Raw genomic sequence first — 13,779 nt, forward strand, 5'->3', positions numbered from 1 at the left:
TGAATTATTAAAATTAAATAATTTTGAATTATTTTAATCAATTATTTTGAATTGAGTACGAGAAGGTATAAAAGCTAGGCAGAAGAAAACTAATTCTAAATTTATATTTTAATTTACACTTTTAAAATAAAATGACAATCAATATTATCTCTTATGATTGGATGTGGATTGTTTAATATACATTTTAAGTGTTTGATGAAATGTTCAGCTGACGAGTTTCTTAGTCGGACTCTATGGTTCCACAAGTCATTAAACTAAATGAGTTTAGCATTTAGATTCCCGCTAAAATCTCACTTAAAAACATTTTAAACAATGTATATTAAGAAAGTTTCAGATTTATTTATCTTTTATGTTCTTTGTGTAACAGTTACAATCTAATGTTGCAGGATTACAGACGTAATAAGATACAAAGTATTATTTTATACGTTTTCATGAAATCAAACAGGCTGCAGTAAAAATATCTGATCAACAGCATATAAGATTTAATAAAATCTGTAGAGTAAAAAAAAAACAATTAACATTAACCATTATATATTAAGAGCCTCGCCAAATTACGTTGTTTGACCAATTAAAACGACAATCAACCTGTGGCTGTAACCCTAAATTAAAATGCTATTACTCTATGAAATGTCCCGTTCATATTGATTATAAACGTTCCATATTAATTGATTTCGTTGCGAGGTTTTGACCTCTATATGAGACGTTTTTCAAAGACTGCATTCGTTTTTAAAACAAACCATAACCTTTATTTTATCAACAAGGTTAAAAAGTCACCACTTAGATTATCCAAAAATGATAATCTAACAAATATCACACTTACACACTACCAATACATATTGGTTTACAAATATTAATATGTTACAACAAAATAAATCTCGAATGCAGTTTTAAACAATATTATACAAGCATGCTGACACCAAATCTTGTCCATATAATAGCATGCAACAGCGGAAGCTCTTAATAATCACCTAAGAATAAACATGCTTTAAACGTCAACAAAAAATGTTGGTGAGTTATAGGTTTAACCTATATATTTATCAAATCGTAATAATAGACCACAAGATTTCATATTTCAATATACATCCCATACATAGAGATAAAAATCATTCATATGGTGAACACCTGGTAACCGACCTTAACAAGATGAATATAGAATATCCCCTATCATTCCGGGACTCCCATCGAACATGATGAAATCGAAGTACTAAAGCATCCGGTACTTTGGATGAGGCTCGTTGGGCCCGATAGATCTATCTTTAGGATTCGCGTCAATTAGGGTGTCTGTTCCCTAATTCTTAGATTACCAGACTAAAAAGGGGCATATTCGGTTTAATAATCCAGCCATAGAATGTAGTTTCATTTACTTGTGTCTATTTTGTAAAACATTTATAAAACTGCATGTATTCTCATCCCAAAATATTAGATTTTAAAAGTGGGACTATAACTCACTTTCACAGATTTTTACTTCGTCGGGAAGTAAGACTTGGCCACTGGCCGATTCACGAACCTATAACAAATATGTACATATATATCAAAGTATGATCAAAATATATTTACAACATTTTTAATACGTTTTGCTGTTTTAAGTTTATTCAGTCAGCTGTCCTCGTTAGTGACCTACAACTAGTTGTCCATAGTTAGATGTACAGAAATAAATTGATATATATTATCTTGACCCAATCCATGACCCAGTACATACACGTCTCAGGCTAGATCACAACTCAAAGTATATATATATATTTGGAATCAACCTCAACCATGTATAGCTAACTCAAACATTACTGCATATAGAGTGTCTATGGTCATTCCAAATAATATATATACATGGTTCGATATGATATGTCAAAACATTTGCATACGTGTCTATGGTATCCCAAGATTACATATTTGGAATCAACCTCAACCCTGTATAGCTAGGATATGATTTGTATAGAATTGTTACAATATTTCCCGTAGCTACAACAATCAAAAAAATATCCAATCTTGTTTTACCCATAACTTCTTCGTTTTAAATCCGTTTTGAGTGAATCAAATTGCTATGGTTTCATATTGAACTCTATTTTATGAATCTAAATAGAAAAAGTATAGGTTTATAGTCGGAGATATAAGTTACAAGTCATTTTTGTAAGAGGTAGTCATTTCAGTCGAAAGAACGACGTCTTGATGACCATTTTGAAAAACATACTTCCACTTTGAGTTTAACCATGATTTTTGGATATAGTTTCATGTTCATAAGAAAAATCATTTTCCCAGAAGAACAACTTTTAAATCAAAGTTTATCATAGTTTTTAATTAACTAACCCAAAACAGCCCGCGGTGTTACTACGACGGCGTATATCCGGTTTTACGGTGTTTTTCGTGTTTTCAGGTTTTAAATCATTAAGTTAGCATATCATATAGATATAGAACATGTGTTTAGTTGATTTTAAAAGTCAAGTTAGAAGGTTTAACTTTTGTTTACGAACAAGTTTAGAATTAACTAAACTATGTTCTAGTGATTTCAAGTTTAAACCTTCGAATAAGGTATTTTTATATATATGAATCGAATGATGTTATGAACATCATTACTACCTCAGGTTTTGTGGATAAACCTACTGTAAATGAGAAAAATAGATCTAGCTTCAAAGGATCCTTGGATGGCTTGAAAGTTCTTGAAGCAGAATCATGACACAAAAACAAGTTCAAGTAAGATTTTCACTCGAAATAAGATTGTTATAGTTATAGAAATTGAATCAAAGTTTGAATATGAGTATTACCTTGTATTAGAAAGATATATTACTGTAAATAAGAAATATTTCTTGAGGTTGGATGATCACTTTACAAGATTGGAAGTAAGCTAGCAAACTTGGAAGTATTCTTGATTTTATGAAACTAGAACCTACAGAATTTATGAAGAACACTTAGAACTTGAAGATAGAACTTGAGAGAGATCAATTAGAAGAAGAAAATTGAAGAATGAAAGTGTTTGTAGGTGTTTTTGGTCGTTGGTATATGGATTAGATATAAAGGATGTGTAATTTTGTTTACATGTAAATAAGTCATGAATGATTACTAATATTTTTGTAATTTTATGAGATATTTCATGCTAGTTGCCAAATGATGATTCTCACATATGTTAGGTGACTCACATGAGCTGCTAAGAGCTGGTCATTGGAGTGTATATACCAATAGTACATACATCTAAAAGTTGTGTATTGTACGAGTACGAATACTGGTGCATACGAGTAGAATTGTTGATGAAACTGAACGAGGATGTAATTGTAAGCATTTTTGTTAAGTAGAAGTATTTTTGATAAGTGTCTTGAAGTCTTTCAAAAGTGTATGAATACATATTAAAACACTACATGTATATACATTTTAACTGAGTCGTTAAGTCATCGTTAGTCGTTACATGTAAATGTTGATTTGAAACCTTTAGGTTAACGATCTTGTTAAATGTTGTTAACCCAATGTTTATTATATCTAATGAGATGTTAAATTATTATATTATCATGATATTATGATATATTAATATATCTTAATATGATATATATACATTTAAATGTCATTACAACGATAATCGTTACATATATGTCTCGTTTCGAAATCATTAAGTTAGTAGTCTTGTTTTTACATATGTAGTTCATTGTTAATATACATAATGATAAACTTACTTATCATAATATCATGTTAACTATATATATATATATCCATATATATGTCATCATATAGTTTTTACAAGTTTTAACGTTTGTGAATCACCGGTCAACTTGGGTGGTCAATTGACTACAAGAAACCTATTTCAATTAATCAAGTCTTAACAAGTTTAATTTCTTAACATGTTAGAAACACTTAATCATGTAAATAACCAATTCATTTAATATATATAAACATGGAAAAGTTCGGGTCACTACAGTACCTACCCGTTAAATAAATTTCGTCCCGAAATTTTAAGCAGTTGGAGGTGTTGACGTATCTTCTGGAAATAAGTGCGGGTATTTCTTCTTCATCTAATCTTCTCGTTCCTAGGTGAACTCGGGTCCTCTACGAGCATTTCATCGAACCTTAACAATTGGTATCTTGTTTTGCTTAAGTCTTTTAACCTCACGATCCATTAGTTCGACGGGTTCTTCGATGAATTGAAGTTTTTCGTTGATTTGGATTTCGTCTAACGGAATAGTGAGATCTTCTTTAGCAAAACATTTCTTCAAATTCGAGACGTGGAAAGTGTTATGTACAGCTGCGAGTTGTTGAGATAACTCAAGTCGGTAAGCTACTGGTCCGACACGATGAATAATCTTGAATGGTCCAATAGACCTTGGATTTAATTTCCCTCGTTTACCAAATCGAACAACGCCTTTTCAAGGTGCAACTTTAAGCATGACCATCTCTCCAATTTCAAATTCTATATCTTTTCTTTTAATGTCAGCGTAGCTCTTTTGTCAACTTTGGGCGGTTTCAACCGTTGTTGAATTTGGATTATCTTCTCGGTAGTTTCTTGTATTATCTCCGGACCCGTAATCTGTCTATCCCCCACTTCACTCCAACAAATCGGAGACCTGCACTTTCTACCATAAAGTGCTTCAAACGGTGCTATCTCAATGCTTGAATGGTAGCTGTTGTTGTAGGAAAATTCTGCTAACGGTAGCTGTCGATCCCAACTGTTTCCGAAATCAATAACACATGCTCGTAGCATGTCCTCAAGCGTTTGTATCGTCCTTTCGCTCTGCCCATCAGTTTGTGGATGATAGGCAGTACTCATGTCTAGACGAGTTCCTAATGCTTGCTGTAATGTCTGCCAGATTCTTGAAATAAATCTGCCATCTCTATCAGAGATAATAGAGATTGGTATTTCATGTCTGGAGACGACTTCCTTCAAATACAGCCGTGCTAACTTCTCCATCTTGTCATCTTCTCTTATTGACAGGAAGTGTGCTGATTTGGTGAGACGATCAACTATTACCCAAATAGTATCAAAACCACTTGCAGTCCTTGGCAATTTAGTGATGAAATCCATGGTAATGTTTTCCCATTTCCATTCCGGGATTTCGGATTGTTGAAGTAGACCTGATGGTTTCTGATGCTCAGCTTTGACCTTAGAACACGTCAAACATTCTCCTACATATTTAGCAACATCGGCTTTCATACCCGGCCACCAAAAATGTTTCTTGAGATCCTTGTACATCTTTCCCGTTCCAGGATGTATTGAGTATCTGGTTTTATGAGCTTCTCTAAGTACCATTTCTCTCATATCTCTAAATTTTGGAACCCAAATTCTTTCAGCCTTATACCGGGTTTCGTCTTCCCGAATATTAAGATGCTTCTCCGACCCTTTGGGTATTTCATCCTTTAAATTTCCTTCTTTTAAAACTCCTTGTTGCGCCTCCTTTATTTGGGTAGTAAGGTTATTGTGAATCATTATATTCACAGATTTTTACTTCGTCGGGAAGTAAGAATTGGCCACTAGTCGATTCACGAACCTATAAAAAATATGTACATATATATCAAAGTATGATCATAATATATTTACAATATTTTTAATACGTTTTGCTGTTTTAAGTTTATTCAGTCAGCTGTCCTCGTTAGTGACCTACAACTAGTTGTCCATAGTTAGATGTACAGAAATAAATTGATATATATTATCCTGACCCAATCCATGACCCAGTGCATACACGTCTCAGGCTAGATCACAACTCAAAGTATATATATATTTGGAATCAACCTCAACCCTGTATAGCTAACGCAAACATTACTGCATATAGAGTGTCTATGGTTGTTCCAAATAATATATATACATGATTCGATATGATATGTCAAAACATTTGCATACGTGTCTATGGTATCCCAAGATTACATAATATATTAAAATACATGTATAATACAATATAAGTTAGCTAGGATATGATTTGTATAGAATTGTTACAATATTTTCCGTAGCTACAACAATCAAAAAAATATCCAATCTTGTTTTACCCATAACTTCTTCGTTTTAAATCCGTTTTGAGTGAATCAAATTGCTATGGTTTCATATTGAACACTATTTTATGAATCTAAACAGAAAAAGTATAGGTTTATAGTCGGAGATATAAGTTACAAGTCATTTTTGTAAGAGGTAGTCATTTCAGTCGAAAGAACGACGTCTTGATGACCATTTTGAAAAACATACTTCCACTTTGAGTTTAACCATGATTTTTGGATATATTTCATGTTCATAAGAAAAATCATTTTCCCAGAAGAACAACTTTTAAATCAAAGTTTATCATAGTTTTTAATTAACTAACCCAAAACAGCCCGCGGTGTTACTACGACGGCGTATATCCGGTTTTACGGTGTTTTTCGTGTTTTCAGGTTTTAATGCATTAAGTTAGCATATCATATAGATATAGAACATGTGTTTAGTTGATTTTAAAAGTCAAGTTAGAAGGATTAACTTTTGTTTGCTAACAAGTTTAGAATTAACTAAACCATGTTCTAGTGATTTCAAGTTTAAACCTTCGAATAAGGTATTTTTATATATATGAATCGAATGATGTTATGAACATCATTACTACCTCAGGTTTTGTGGATAAACCTACTGTAAATGAGAAAAATAGATCTAGCTTCAAAGGATCCTTGGATGGCTTGAAAGTTCTTAAGCAGAATCATGACACAAAAACAAGTTCAAGTAAGATTTCCACTCGAAATAAGATTGTTATAGTTATAGAAATTGAATCAAAGTTTGAATATGAGTATTACCTTGTATTAGAAAGATATCTTACTATAAATAAGAAAGATTTCTTGAGGTTGGATGATCACTTTACAAGATTGGAAGTAAGCTAGCAAACTTGGAAGTATTCTTGATTTTATGAAACTAGAACCTATAGAATTTATGAAGAACACTTAGAACTTGAAGATAGAACTTGAGAGAGATCAATTAGATGAATAAAATTGAAGAATAAAAGTGTTTGTAGGTGTTTTTTGTCGTTGGTATATGGATTAGATATAAAGGATGTGTAATTTTGTTTACATGTAAATAAGTCATGAATGATTACTAATATTTTTGTAATTTTATGAGATATTTCATGCTAGTTGCCAAATGATGGTTCTCACATGTGTTAGGTGACTCACATGGGCTGCTAAGAGCTTATCATTGGAGTGTATATACCAATAGTACATACATCTAAAAGTTGTGTATTGTACGAGTACGAATACGGGTGCATACGAGTAGAATTGTTGATGAAACTGAACGAGGATGTAATTGTAAGCATTTTTGTTAAGTAGAAGTATTCTGATAAGTGTCTTGAAGTCTTTCAAAAGTGTATGAATAAATATTAAAACACTACATGTATATATATTTTAACTGAGTCGTTAAGTCATCGTTAGTCGTTACATGTAAATGTTGATTTGAAACCTTTAGGTTAACGATCTTGTTAAATGTTGTTAACCCAATGTTTATTATATCTAATGAGATGTTAAATTATTATATTATCATGATATTATGATATGTTAATATATCTTAATATGATATATATATACATTTAAATGTCGTTACAACGATAATCGTTACATATATGTCTCGTTTCGAATCATTAAGTTAGTAGTCTTGTTTTTACATATGTAGTTCATTGTTAATATACTTAATGATAAACTTAATTATCATAATATCATGTTAACTATATATATATATCCATATATATGTCATCATATAGTTTTTACATGTTTTAACGTTCGTGAATCACCGGTCAACTTGGGTGGTCAATTGACTATATGAAACCTATTTCAATTAATCAAGTCTTAACAAGTTTGATTTCTTAACATGTTAGAAACACTTAATCATGTAAATAACCAATTCATTTAATATATATAAACATGGAAAAGTTTGGGTCACTACAGTACCTACCCGTTAAATAAATTTCGTCTCGAAATTTTAAGTAGTTGGAGGTGTTGACGTATCTTCTGGAAATAAGTGCGGGTATTTCTTCTTCATCTGATCTTCTCATTCCCAGGTGAACTCGGGTCCTCTACGAGCATTCCATCGAACCTTAACAATTGGTATCTTGTTTTGCTTAAGTCTTTTAACCTCACGATCCATTAGTTCGACGGGTTCTTCGATGAATTGAAGTTTTTCGTTGATTTGGATTTCGTCTAACGGAATAGTGACATCTTCTTTAGCAAAACATTTCTTCAAATTCGAGACTTGAAAAGTGTTATGTACAGCCGCGAGTTGTTGAGATAACTCAAGTCGGTAAGCTACTGGTCCGACACGATGAATAATCTTGAATGGTCCAATATACCTTGGATTTAATTTCCCTCTTTTACCAAATCGAACAACGCCTTTCCAAGGTGCAACTTTAAGCATGACCATCTCTCCAATTTCAAATTCTATATCTTTTCTTTTAATGTCAGCGTAGCTCTTTTGTCAACTTTGGGCGGTTTCAACCGTTGTTGAATTTGGATGATCTTCTCGGTAGTTTCTTGTATTATCTCCGGACCCGTAATCTGTCTATCCCCCACTTCACTCCAACAAATCGGAGACCTGTACTTTCTACCATAAAGTACTTCAAATGGTGCCATCTCAATGCTTGAATGGTAGCTGTTGTTGTAGGAAAATTCTGCTAACGGTAGATGTCGATCCCAACTGTTTCCGAAATCAATAACACATGCTCGTAGCATGTCCTCAAGCGTTTGTATCGTCCTTTCGCTCTGCCCATCAGTTTGTGGATGATAGGCAGTACTCATGTCTAGACGAGTTCCTAATGCTTGCTGTAATGTCTGCCAGAATCTTGAAATAAATCTGCCATCTCTATCAGAGATAATAGAGTTTGGTATTTCATGTCTGGAGACGACTTCCTTCAAATACAGCCGTGCTAACTTCTCCATCTTGTCATCTTCTCTTATTGGCAGGAAGTGTGCTGATTTGGTGAGACGATCAACTATTACCCAAACAGTATCAAAACCACTTGCAGTCCTTGGCAATTTAGTGATGAAATCCATGGTAATGTTTTCCCATTTCCATTCCGGGATTTCGGGTTGTTGAAGTAGACCTGATAGTTTCTGATGCTCAGCTTTGACCTTAGAACATTCAAACATTCTCCTACATATTTAGCAACATCGGCTTTCATACCCGGCCACTAAAAATGTTTCTTGAGATCCTTGTACATCTTCCCCGTTCCAGGATGTATTGAGTATCTGGTTTTATGAGCTTCTCTAAGTACCTTTTCTCTCATATCTCTAAATTTTGGAACCCAAATTCTTTCAGCCTTATACCGGGTTCCGTCTTCCCGAATATTAAGATGCTTCTCCGACCCTTTGGGTATTTCATCCTTTAAATTTCCTTCTTTTAAAACTCCTTGTTGCGCCTCCTTTATTTGGGTAGTAAGGTTATTGTGAATCATTATATTCATAGATTTTACTCGAATGGGTTCTCTGTCCTTTCTGCTCAAGGCGTCAGCTACCACATTTGCCTTCCCCGGGTGGTAACGAATCTCAAAATCGTAATCATTTAACAATTCAATCCACCTGCGCTGCCTCATGTTTAGTTGTTTCTGATTAAATATGTGTTGAAGACTTTTGTGGTCAGTATATATAATACTTTTGACCCCATATAAGTAGTGCCTCCAAGTCTTTAATGCAAAAACAACCGCGCCTAATTCCAAATCATGCGTCGTATAATTCTGCTCATGAATCTTTAATTGTCTAGACACATAAGCAGTTACCTTCGTTCATTGCATTAATACACAACCGAGACCTTGCTTTGAGGCGTCACAATATATCACAAAATCATCATTCCCTTCAGGTAATGACAATATAGGTGCCGTAGTTAACTTTTTCTTCAACAATTGAAACGCTTTATCCTGCTCATCCTTCCATTCAAATTTCTTCCCTTTATGCGTTAATGCAGTCAAGGGTTTTGCTATTTTGGAAAAATCTTGGATGAATCTTCTGTAGTAACCAGGCAATCCTAAAAATTGACGTATATGCTTCGGAGTTTTCGGGGTTTTCCACCTTTCAACTATTTCAATCTTTGCCGGATCCACCTGAATACCTTCTTTGTTCACTATATGACCGAGGAATTAAACTTCTTTCAACCAAAATGCACACTTTGAAAACTTAGCGTACAGTTTTTCTCTCCTTAACAACTCTAGCACTTTTCTCAAATGCTCTTCATGCTCCTGGTCATTCTTTGAGTAAATAAGTATGTCATCGATGAAAACAATGACAAACTTGTCAAGATATGGCCCACATACTCGGTTCATGAGATCCATGAACACAGCTGGTGCGTTAGTCAATCCAAACGGCATAACCATAAACTCGTAATGACCGTAACGCGTCCTAAAAGCAATCTTTGGAATATCATCCTCCTTCACCCGCATTTGATGATATCCAGAACGTAAATCGATCTTCGAATAAACCGACGAGCCTTGTAGTTGATCAAATAAGTCGTCGATTCTCGGTAATGGGTAACGGTTCTTGATGGTAAGTTTGTTAAACTCTCGATAGTCAATACACAACCTGAATGTACCATCTTTCTTCTTGACAAACAGAACAGGAGCTCCCCATGGTGATGTACTTGGTCGAATGAAACCACGCTCTAAAAGTTCCTGTAACTGACTTTGTAATTCTTTCATTTCGCTGGGTGCGAGTCTGTATGGAGCACGAGCTATTAGTGCAGCTCCTGGTACAAGATCTATTTGAAATTCAACGGATCGATGTGGGGGTAATCCTGGTAATTCTTTCGGAAATACATCGGGAAATTCTTTTGCGACGGGAACATCACTGATGTTCTTTTCTTCAGGTTTAACTTCCTTGATGTGTGCTAGAATGACGTAACAACCTTTTCTTATTAGTTTTTGCGCCTTTAAACTACTAATAAGATTTAATTTCACGTTGTTCTTTTCTCCGTACACCATTAAAGGTTTTCCTTTTTCACGCATAATGTGAATCGCATTTTTGTAACAAACGACCTCTGCTCTCACCTTTTTCAACCAGTCCATGCCAATTATTACATCAAAAATCCCTAACTCGACTGCTATTAAATCAATTTTAAACATTTCATCCCCCAGTTTAATTTCTCTATCCCGACATATATTATCTGCTGAAATTAATTTACCATTTGCTAAATCGAGTAAAAATTTACTATCCAAAGGCGTCAATGGGCAACTTAATTTAGCACAAAAATCTCTACTCATATAGCTTCTATCCGCACCCGAATCAAATAAAACATAAGCAGATGTATTGTCAATAAGAAACGTACCCGTAACAAGCTCCGGGTCTTCCTGCGCTTCTGCCGCATTAATATTGAAAACTCTTCCGCGGCCTTGCCCATTAGTATTCCCTTGGTTTGGGCAATTTCTAATAATGTGGCCCGGTTTTTCACATTTATAACAAACTACGTCAGCATTATTGGTTCCGACCTTATTTGTTTCTTTGTTTTTTGTGTTCTTTGGTCCGTAAACCTCATATTTTGCCGTGCCATGACCACTTCTCTTACACTTGGTGCAAACTGTTGTGCAAAACGCATTCAGATGGTACTCTGCACACCTGAAGCATGGTTGTTTATGTTGTTTGTTGTTATTGAGGTTGTAACGACCCGGATTTTTTGACTTGCTTTTGTGCTTTGTGCTTTCACGAAACTGCGTATTTATGCGTACTGAGCTAGCTTACGCTCTGGGATCTTTAATCATGATTAATTACTTTCGTTAATATCTTACTACGTGCTATTAAGTGTGCAATCACTTAACTTGATCCCTGAATGCTTTTACGACCGTTGGTGTCACTTATCGTTTTAAACGAGATACGTACTTGGTACACGTTAAACTTTTGTCGTAATTGGAATATTATGACTGCGTAAACTTGATTGTTATTTATTATAACAATTACTTGGCTTAAGGGCTTATTTAAATTAAGCTTAGTGTTTACTAATGCTTACTAGTTACCTTAATGGACTTGTCACCGTATTTGACTTTTCATGGCCCGACTTGTCTTTGTGACACACGTACTTTTCACGAATAATATTTTTGAATATTATTTACATTCATGATTAATTAATATTGATCATTTTTAATTAACTAAAGTTACTAGTTAATTACTTGGGCTTTATTTGATTAATTGCATACTTACTTGGATTGGGCTTTTATTATTTGAACATGGACTTGGAAGCCCACCCTACACACTTAATGGACTAATAAGCCCATCTTTTAAGCTAGTGATTTATTAATGAAAGCATGGATTAATTAACATTAGTGAAAAGAATCTAGTTACATGCACACTTACACCACTTTCCCATACCAATTTGCTTTAATACCATTTCAAGCAAACACCATTCTCCCATGTTGGAAAGTAGATTTTGACCCTTCCCTTTTTGTTGTAAAAACCGTCCACTTTCATGGTGGGGAGGGAGTTCTTTTATTTTCAATTTTTGTTACATATTTACAAGTATTACTTCCTCATTTCACACACACACACTTACTTACTACTCTTTTTCTTTCAAAACTTTGTAAGTAATAAACTTATTTTCTTTCTTTTCTTTCTTTTAAATTCAAGTTCCATCATCATCATTTACTAGTTACTTGTTGTTGTTGTTGATTAAGGATCAAACTTGTTAGTTTGTATCTTCATAAATCTTGTTTTCTTCAATCCTTTATTTGATGAAGAACCAAGAACAAGAACCTAAACTTGTTAGTTTATGGTTCTACAATTAAGATGTTTTCAAGATCTAAAGTTCATAAACTTGATGATCTTCTTTGTGTTCATGTTTTGTAGACTTGAAGCTTACTTTCTTAAGATTCAAACTTTGATTTGAATCTTCTCAAGTATGAAGCAAACATGAACATAATACTTGTAACTTTAATTTATTTCTTCATTTCATTTATTTAAAGTTGTAATATTGTTAATTTGGTCAAGTATTACTAGTTAATCTTGATCTCATATTTCTTGAAACTACTTTGTAAGTTCAAGAACATGCAAGTTAACTTTTTTTAATAATAACTTTGTACACTTATGTTAGATCTAGACTTTTGGGTCTAGGATCTTCAAGATCTAACTAAGAACTATGTTCTACAACTTAAGATCTTGTTTATTTAAGTTTACTTTCAACTTAAGGTCTAGGTTAAAATGATGCAAACACATCAACGAGTTGTACACTTGAAGCTATATGCATCAAGGATGAGAACCGTGATGAGCAACAAGCACTAAGAACCCACTGGAACACCTTTCTTACTGTTTCTGGAACTGATCACACTACCTGGGCTACTGGAAAGTTTATTTTCAGTTATTTCGGTTCGAGTAGATGATTTTCCGTTTAGACCTCGTCTTAATCCGAGTTACGGTTTAGGATCTATGGCCTCCCGAAAGTCACTACTCCCTATTAACGTTGTGCTGAAATTTCTGACCTACTCGCACTTAAACTACCACCATGGTCAAACGAAGACGAGTTTGGTTCTGAAAATTGGTCAGTACCTAGGGGACTCATATACGGAGCCATGGCCACTGGTCTCACCTCATTTCAGTTTGTATAGAGGTCGTGGCGACTGAACAAAGTCAGTCTTTGTTTCAAACCCTAGTCTTTACTTGAAACTTACTTTACACTTTTTGTTAAATGATGAATGGTGATGATACTTAAGACCTAATTTACATACTTTTAAACCTTTGGGATGATTTACTGGCTTAGTAACTTTTGACTTAGGTTGAGGACCTTTGGACCAACTACTTGCAAACTTATCTCGAATCAACTTAACTACTTTACACTGTGAGTTATAGCATCCCTTTTTACTTTAACTATTTGGGACTGAGAATACATGCACGTTTTATGTTTTACATACT

The sequence above is a fragment of the Rutidosis leptorrhynchoides genome, chromosome 4, assembly GCF_046630445.1.
Source record: "Rutidosis leptorrhynchoides isolate AG116_Rl617_1_P2 chromosome 4, CSIRO_AGI_Rlap_v1, whole genome shotgun sequence".
In the NCBI taxonomy this organism is placed as follows: domain Eukaryota; kingdom Viridiplantae; phylum Streptophyta; class Magnoliopsida; order Asterales; family Asteraceae; genus Rutidosis; species Rutidosis leptorrhynchoides.